Here is a 9,360-nt window from a genome sequence, read left to right as displayed (position 1 = left end):
TCCTCATCCCTAAAGTGAAGATTAAATGGTTTCTGAGGTCTCTTCTGGGTCTATAATGGGTAAAATAAATGGCATGATAGTGATCAAAGCCTCTGTGTGTGTGTGTGGCTTTTATATTTTATCGATGCCTTTCCTCTGTATACCCCAGTAATTTTCTGGGGCACCTAGGTGGCACAGCTGATAGAGCACCATGCATGGAGTCAGACTTCTTCCAGAGTTCAAACCTGGCCTCAAGACGTTTACTAGCTGTTCGACCCTGGGCAAGTCACTTAACCCTGTTTGCCTTAGTCTCCTCATTTGTAGGAGCTGGAGAAAGAAACAGCAAAGCACTCTAGTATCTTTGCCAAGAAAACCCCCAAATGTGGTCACAGAGTCAGACAACTGAAAAACGACTAAACCACAAATTTCTGCCATCAGCCTACTCCATATTGAACTCCGATCCCTGGGACAAAGAAAATTCAGGGAACATATCCCATGCAGAGATAGGACCTGACAGTGTGTACACTAGTGTTCTGGTAGTACCCCATTCTGCTGTGAGGGAGGGATGTTTCATTATCACTTCTCCACAATCTTCATTTGACCTTTCTGTTATTCAGAAGTCAGCTTCCTTTTAGTGGGATTTTGAAGTCATCATGTAATAGTCCTGTTGCTTCTGCTTATTTCAGTCTGCACCGGTTCATATAAATCTTGCCGTATTTCTCTGAATTCTTGATATTAGTCATTTCTTTCTGCATAGTATTACTCCATTATATTCATATGCGATTTTCTAATTGGTGAGCAGCCACATTGTTTCCTGCTCTTTACTATCTTAAAGGTTGCTGCTAGGAATATTCTGATATTGGAACTTTGTTTCTGACTTTGACTTCCTTGGGGGAGAATGACAGGACAAGGAGTCACTACTGGAGAAAAATTCCTGGGAAAACTAAAAAGCAGTTTAGCGTAAGTATAGATCAGTATATCCCACAAATACACAAAGACAAGCTCCAAATGGATACATGATTTAAATATGAAAGGACAGGGAACAAGTATTTATTATGTGCCTGCTAGGTGCCAGGCACTGGGTTTTTCCAAATAGTGCTTTTATACAAATACCTCACTCAATCTTTACAGCATCTCTGTGAAGTAGGTGCTTTTGCAATCAAGGAAACTGAGGCAGAGGTGAAGTGACTTTTCCAGGATCATACAGCTAAGTAGTTAGTGCCTAATGCCATATTTGAACATAAGGTCTTCCTGACTCCGGACCTATCACTCTTATCCCTATGCCACCTAACTGTGGCTAAGGTCATAATAAAGGGTGACAAATTAGACAAGCAAGGCAGAGAATACTTTTCACAGTTTTATGGCAGTAGAGTTAATGACCAAATAAGGGATAAAGAAGATTGCATTAGATAAAAAAAAGGCAGTTTTAATTACATTATTTAAAGGGTTTGCATAAACAAAACAAGTGCAGTTAAATAAGAAAGTAAACAGTTAACTAGAGGGGAAAACCTTCGCTGATACACATGGAACTGATTCAGATTTATAAGAACAAAAAACCATTCCCCCAAGAGAAAGTCAAAGGATAGGAACAGTTTTCAGGAAAGAAATCCAAGTTATCAACAATCATGAAAAAATGCTCAAAATAACCACCAAAGAAAAGCAACTCTGAAGTTCTGTCTCCCACTCAACAACTTTGTTTTGTCAGCAAAGTTGACCAAAAATGAAAATGACAAACATTGGAGAGGCTTCCAGAAGAGACACATAAATGGACTGTTAGTGGAGCTGTGAAGTAGTCCGGTTCTTGAACTAATGGCCCCAAGTCAGTAAACTACGCCTACATAGCTTACCATATGCAACCATAATTGACCCAATGATAACAGGCCTATACCCTGTTTAAAAAAAGAGAAAAGGATCCATATATGCTAAAGTATTTATTAGAACTCCTTTTTTAAAGAACTGGAAACTAAGAGGATTGGATGCCATCAACTGGGAAAGAGCTGAACCAATTACTGTAAACGAATATAATGGAATATTGTTTCACTGTAAGAAATTATGGAAGTGACAATTTCTGAAAAACTTGGGGAATATATGCCCAGCAGCATGGTCATATATAAAGAAGTAATTTACGTAATTTCAAATTGAAATCCAGACAAGATGGACTACCAATAGGACAACAGTGTACCTCTCCACTGCCCTTACACTGTTCCCTCCTGTTACATTCATTTCAATTTACATGGAGTGAGGTGAAATTGTGATGTTTTAATCTAGATTGCTCTTACTTCTAAGGATTTAGACCATGTCCTCCTTTGATCATATATAATTTGCACATCTTTTGAAAATTGTTCATATCCTTTGAGCACATGTCCACTGAGGAATGTGACTCTTGCTGTTACATATTTCAGTTGATTCCCTATTTTTAATATTAATATTTTGAACTAATTTTAAATATAAATTTTTAAATTAATAATATTGATATTCAATGCCAGACTTTTGTTAGTGACATTTGATGTCAATATTTCTCCTGCTCTACCATTTTTCATGTTTTGCTTTAATTCAAACAGAAGATTTTTACATTTTCTGCAGTCAAAACTGCCTATTTTGTCTTTAATTATTTCCTTTTCCCTTACTTGGTTAAGAATTCTTTTCCTAAGAGGAAGGGTCAAGGGAGGAGGAGAAGTTGCAATAGTAATGCCAAAAAAGGAAAAAGGTTAAAACATTTTTAAAAGGACACAGACAAGACATTCAAAAGAAAACACAAAAAGAAGTTATTAAAGTAACATGGAAATTTATTATATAGTGTGATATGAAATAGAGAATCACAGTTTCATATGGAACTATTTTGTGTTCTGCTATGTAATATGGAAATCCTTTTTCTTGGTATTTAAGTTCAAAATAAAAAAGAAAACTAAAAAAAATTCTCTCATTTATATTTGTGAAAGATTCTTGATATCTCAGTTTTTTTCTTTTAATTTTTTGGTATGACATTTTATATTCAGGTCACATATTCATCTTTAGCTTATTGTTGTGTTATGATATAAACTGTTGGGCAAAACCTAATTTCTGCCGTCCAGCTTCCCCAGCAGTTCTTGTAGAGTCCTTTCCCCAGTTATGTTCTTGAGTCTTATCAAACACTGCTGTGCAGGTTTTGGTTGCTTCCATTTCTTATTGGTCTAGTCTTTTCCTGATTTACTATTTTAACTGCTATAAAATGCAGATCTTTAAAATTATGTCTGCTAATGTTATGCCCCCATTATTCATAATCTTTCTCATTGTCTCCCTTGAGATTCTAGGCCTTACAGATGATGTCTAGCTGTAGTACTAATCTTTAAACTATTTAAGTAGTATTGCCATTATGTTAGTACCACCCAACCATGAGCATTGAATATTGAAATTGCTTCTACTATTTTCTGTAGTTTTGAAGTTATACAAAATTTTGCATGTCCTTTTAACTCCCAGATATTTTATGCATTTTTTATTTTGAATGGAATTTATCATACATTTTTCTAGTTTTTGTTAAGATTGTATAAAAATTATATTATCTGTGGACTTACCTTGTGCAACGTTGAGACAGCTATAATTTGGGTCAATTGGTTTCTTCACTGATCCTCCATGATTTCTTGGGGGGGGGGGAATGGGGCAATTGGGGTTAAGTGACTTGCCCGAGGTCACACAGCTAGTACATGTGTCAAGTGTCTGAAGTCAAATTTGAACTCAGGTCCTCCTGACTCCAGGGCCGGTGCTGTACTCACTGGGCCACCTGGCTGCCCCTGTCCATGATTTTCTAAGTAGACCATCTGCAAGTACGGATAATTTTGTCTCCTCTTTGCTTATATTTAAATCTTTTGATTTTATTCTCATTTTATTGTGATAACTGTGTTTGTTGTACAATTGCTATAACTAGTATGTCCAAAACTGTCAAGTAATGGTGAAGAATGCTCAGCACATCCTCGTTTTACTTCTTTTTGTAATGGGATACCGTCTAGTGTTTCTCCATTACAAACAATGGAACCCTTGGTTTTCAATATATACTTTCGATCATATTAAAAAATATTCCTTCTGTGCCTATGCTTTTTAGAGTTTGTAACAGTGTTGCACTTTGTAAAAGCTTTTTCCTCAATTATCGAAATAATTTTCTTTTAGTTTGTAATTATAGTAATTTTCTATCTTTGAAACATCCCTGTATCCCTGGTATGAGTCCATTTTGTTCAGGTATTTTGAGGATCTATTTTTAGTTTCCTGTGAAATTTTTATTTAAAATTTCTCTATCAGTATTTATTAGAGTGATCTATGGTTCTTTCTCTCCCTTGTTTGGGTGTCAGGATATATCTAGAGATAAGTATTAATTAATAAGTATTAATTGATTTTTAAGCATTTTTCTGAAATTGTGATGCTCTCTTGTTTTGCATGAGAATTTTCTATTTTTATAGGTAGTTTCCTTTGAATTCTTAGATTTCATCATATAGAACAGTCTGCAGTAGTTCATTCCCTATCCTGTATTCATCTAGTTTTCTGAGTAATCTGATTTTGCTTTCTCCTTTTCTTGATCAAGTTAGCTAATTATTGTTAGACCTTTTTAAAAAAAAAGTTCATTTCTCAGGTTTACAAATTCTTTTGAATTTTTTCTAATTCTCAAAATTTCTTCTTTGTAGTGATGTTAGAGATGCTGATTTATTTTCTAGTCTTTTTATTTACGTGCTCAATTTAGTGATTTTTTTTCTATTTCATTGTTGTCTGAGGTATAAAATTTCCTGATTGTTTTAGCTATGTCTCAGAAGTTTCATTGTGCTGTTTTTATTTATTCTTTGATTCCATCATAATTCAGTAATCTTTTGGTCCTATTGTTTTTATCATAATTTTGTTGCAGGATGGCCTATAAAGGATACATTTATCATATCTGCTTTTTTACATTTGGCCTGCATTCTTAGCATACACTCACTTTTTGTAAAGGTTAACAATGGATGCTGCAAAATTTGTTTTCTTTAGTACATCAATCGTAAGTCAACAAAGGTCAATCAAATCTACTTTATTCAACAAATTCATTCACCTCTTATTTTCCTTATTTCTATTGGTTGGATTTATACAGCTGAAATACTAAAAATTCTCCAGCCTATTAGCATGTTGCTAACAATGCCTTTTTGCAATTAGCCTAACTTTTAAGAATTTATCTACGTTCATCAGTGTGTATGACTTAATAGCTCTGGTTTTCTGGTGTTCTTAAGCACGAAAAAGTTTCATTGTTTGTTTTTCTGGACTTTGTCAGTGAAATGGTGCAGTGGATAGAACCCAAGACTCGGAGTCAGGAAGACTCAGATCAATCCAAACTCCCATGTTTGTGCCACCCCAGGCAAGTCACAAACTCAGCCCACCTCAGCTTTCTCATCTACAAAATCAGGATAATAATAGGACCCAATTCCCAGGTTTTTCTGTGATGACAAAATTAGGTAATACTTGTGTTTTGCAAACCTTAAAGCTTTACATAAATTTTCATTTCCTTTCCTTGGAACATGACGGTAACCCTTTTTTATTTGCTAGCATATCAGATATTGTTTTATCTTACAACTTTCAGTTTCAAATGTGTTCCTTCTATGCAGTATTTTCATTTTCTTATCCATACTTGTCCTTTTTATTGTACAATATAATCCATTTCAATTTAGGATAACAATTTGTATTAATATTTGCTTCTTCAATTAACTGCTTTGTGAGCATATTAATGTTACATGCATTACAAATTTACATTTTTAACCTCCTATTGTGTTGCTTTCTCTTTTGTTTAACCCCTTTTCTAGTTCAGCACCGTAACTAATCCTCCATGTCCTTTCTCCATCTATCTTTTCTACTAATACAATGATATTAACATGTAATGCTCCTGGTCCCATATACACCAAAATTTTATAGCAGCATTTTTTGTAGTAGCAAAGTAGATGCCTATTGACCACTAAGAAATGGATAAACAAGTTGTGGTACACAAATGTAGTGAGACTTAGGGACAAATAATAAACATAATTCAGAGAAGCAGGGTAGAACTTACATGAACTGATACAGTGAGTTAAGAATAGGAAAATGTACATTATGATTCCAGTGTAAATGGGGGAAAAAACCAAACACTAGGTAATCATGGTTATCAAGCTTGACTATGGAAAAGGCTTGAAAAAATGTATTTCTGGTCCTTTTTTCACAGGGAAATATGGGCATAGAATATCACAAAATATAAACTTTCAAAAAAAGTATAATGCTCCTAACAAATGTTGTTTTCCTTACACTTTCTCTTTTACTCTTCCTAAGATTTTCTAGATTGTATTCCCAAGAATGCTAATTCTCAAGGAACAGTGAGGTTCAAGGGAAGAAGTCCCCACCCTAGTACTAGAGGCTCCAATTTTCTTTCTTCTTTTCCCTTATCATTTGTACCTTTTGATGCTGTACAATCCTCTGTTCTACCTCCTCCAAGCTGTGCCTTCTAGGCACCCTTCCTCTCCCCATTTGGAGTTACTACTGAGGTTCAGAATTTGTGGTCATAGTGTAAGGAACCTTAGAGATCATCTAGTCCAATCCCCTCATTTTTACAGATGAGGAAACTGAGGCCAAGAAAGGTAAAGTGACTTAGCCAAGGTCAATCATCTAAATGGCAGAGAAGACTCAAAGATGACATTTGAATCCAAATTTTCTAGCTCTAAATCTAGCACTTTCTCCTGTACCCACATGACCCTACCTTATAGTAGAAGATATCCTGAATCATCCAGTCCCTTCTCTCCAAGCAGAGTTCATTGCAAGACCCTCATTCCACCCCACTTCCAATTCTGCAGGATTGTCTGTGACAGACTTTTCCTTTTCTGCTTGTTCCTACTGGCATCTTATTCTTCCCTCTGCAGCCTGTCCTACAATTCTATCCTTATCATCTCTCCATCCAAGTTAGAGGAAGAAACTAAAAACTTCACACACCACCACTCTCAAATTCTGACCAATCATTACCTGACACCCCTTACACTATCCCCAACCAAAAGGTAGTAACCTCTCTACAATTTTTTTTAATTGAGGATGAAAATTCCCCTGAATAATTCATTTCCATCTATTCTGATTTTTCCGATGCTTTTCCCCCTCAAATTCTTTAGCCTATTCATCTTTTATTTGCTCTGTCACCTGACATGTAAGACTAAAAAATAAATGATTTCAATTTTGAGATTCATTCTGTAGATTCTCTTCATCTGAACTTTGCCATGTGCTTAAAATATTTCTGGGCATTTTTTCTGCAAGATTTCTTGACAGGATAGTATTCAAGTTCTTCATGTTTTTCTGGAAGAACTAAAATTCTCAGATTATCTTTTTGCACCCTCAAGTTCAGTATTCTTGTCTTGGAAATCACTCATGCATTCTTCCAATATCGCACTTTTATTTTCTCCCATTTTTATATATCTGCATTTTTCCATTCTAATTCTGTAATTTTTTAAAATAAATTATATTGTGTATTTTTAAATGTTCTCCATTTCCCTTCTCTCCCTACTCTGAGTCATCCATATATTAGGAATAATAATTTATATATCACTACATGTTAATGTATATAATACATATATAAAATGAGAAAAAAGTCAGTAAAACTAATCAGTACATTAAAAAAATCTGAAAATATGTGCAATGTTCCACCCATGGACCTGCCTGCCACTTCTGTAAAGGAATGGAGCAGAGACATCTCATGTAGCTCTTCTTTGCAGACATGCTTGTTCCTTCTAATTTTGCGATATAAATTTTTATTACTTTGTAGTAGTTATTTCCACTTTGTTTTGGTGATTAAATTGTTATATTTCATTTTCTTGGCTCTGCTTATGTCATTCTGCAACAATTCATCTAATTCTTTCCATACATCTCTGTATTCATCATCTACATTATTTCTTGTAGTACAGGGATTTTCCATTACATTCACATACCACCACAATTTCTTAATCGTTTCAATCATTGTGCATCTTTGTTTCCAATTCTTTTGTTATTCTTCTGCTCTAGGATGTACCTTTGTACTAAATTCTCCAATCTCTGGTTAGACTGGATTTGTTCCTTAAGAGTTATAATTTCGGCACTCCTTATTTGACATTTTTACTTAATCCTTTGATTGCTTTTCTACAACATTTTGGTAGGGGTTATTCCACTAATTCAGGAAGCTCTACATAAGTCACTGTGCTACTTTACCTTCCTCAAGGTCAGTTTCCTTTGTTGCCAGTTACTTGTTTTCTAAGACATCTTTTACCCTCCAATTGTGTTCATTTCTCAGTCAGCTTTGGTCTACTTTCCTATGGTGTCCTTACTAAAAATGTACTTACTGCTAATTCCTTGACTTCAGAAAGCTTGGTGCTCTTGTGACCTTCCCCAGCCTTAGCTGCCTGCTCTGTTCTCTCAGATCTCCTCAGGGATTGGACACCTCTCAGGTGGGCTCAGCTGCCCACCATACTGCTGGCAAGGAGAGCCAAAGTAGCCATTGTGGTAAAGCTCTATACTCCATCTTTACCAGTCACATTTGTCTGGGTTTACCCTACCCTTCCTTCAAATAGATTTCTTTGGTCCCTAAAATTGCCTTCAGCCTGGTCTCAGATGTAGAGAGGATTATTCAGAACACAGTTGAGAGGTGCTGAGCAGCTTTTGCACTGAGTGGTACCGCTTCACAACCCATTCTGTCAGTTCTATTGGTTGCCAGTTTCCTTCTGTTCTGTTTTGTATGTAGTACTTTTAGTCAGTGGTGTTTCTGGTCTCCCCCCTCCTCCACACAGCTCCTCAAATACACCTTTTCCTTCTCCAGGACATGAAGCTAGTCTGGTTCATGGGTCTCAGTTCTCCTGATAGTGGGATTTCCTCTTGGGGCATTACCACAAGTTAACTACAAAAGCAAGATGCTTAAAACTGTAGCAACAACAATCATAGGATGGCTCTAGGCCAACATACAACCTGGCTTGGAAAACAGAGGGAATACTTAGATGAGTGGAAGCTCCCAGAGCCAATCTTCAGTCATTTTTTTCTCTGACATGCAACTTGAAGCACATTCTTTCAGTATTCTTGTCACTGCTAAGTTTTCTGAATTTCAGGATTTTTATCATGTGTATTATTAAAGAGACTGGGAACACTGCCTCTATAAAACTTCCTTCATCCATCTTACTGTGATTCTCAAAATTTTGTTCTCTTTTTAAAAAAATTATTGGGTATTTTATTTTTCCCCAGTTACATGTAAAAACAATTTCTAGCATTCATTTTTAACACTCTGAGTTCCAAATTCTCTCCCTTCCCCACCCCCTCTCATTGAGAAGGCAAGCAATTCAATGTAGGTTACACATGTGTTATTTCACAAATCTTCTAAAAGCAGCACCAGGAACATAAACTTGGTAACTAGAACCAAGTTTTCCACTAAGT

The sequence above is a fragment of the Trichosurus vulpecula genome, chromosome 8 (genome assembly GCF_011100635.1).
Source record: "Trichosurus vulpecula isolate mTriVul1 chromosome 8, mTriVul1.pri, whole genome shotgun sequence".
Lineage (NCBI taxonomy): Eukaryota > Metazoa > Chordata > Mammalia > Diprotodontia > Phalangeridae > Trichosurus > Trichosurus vulpecula.
This window is presented reverse-complemented; position numbering follows the sequence as displayed.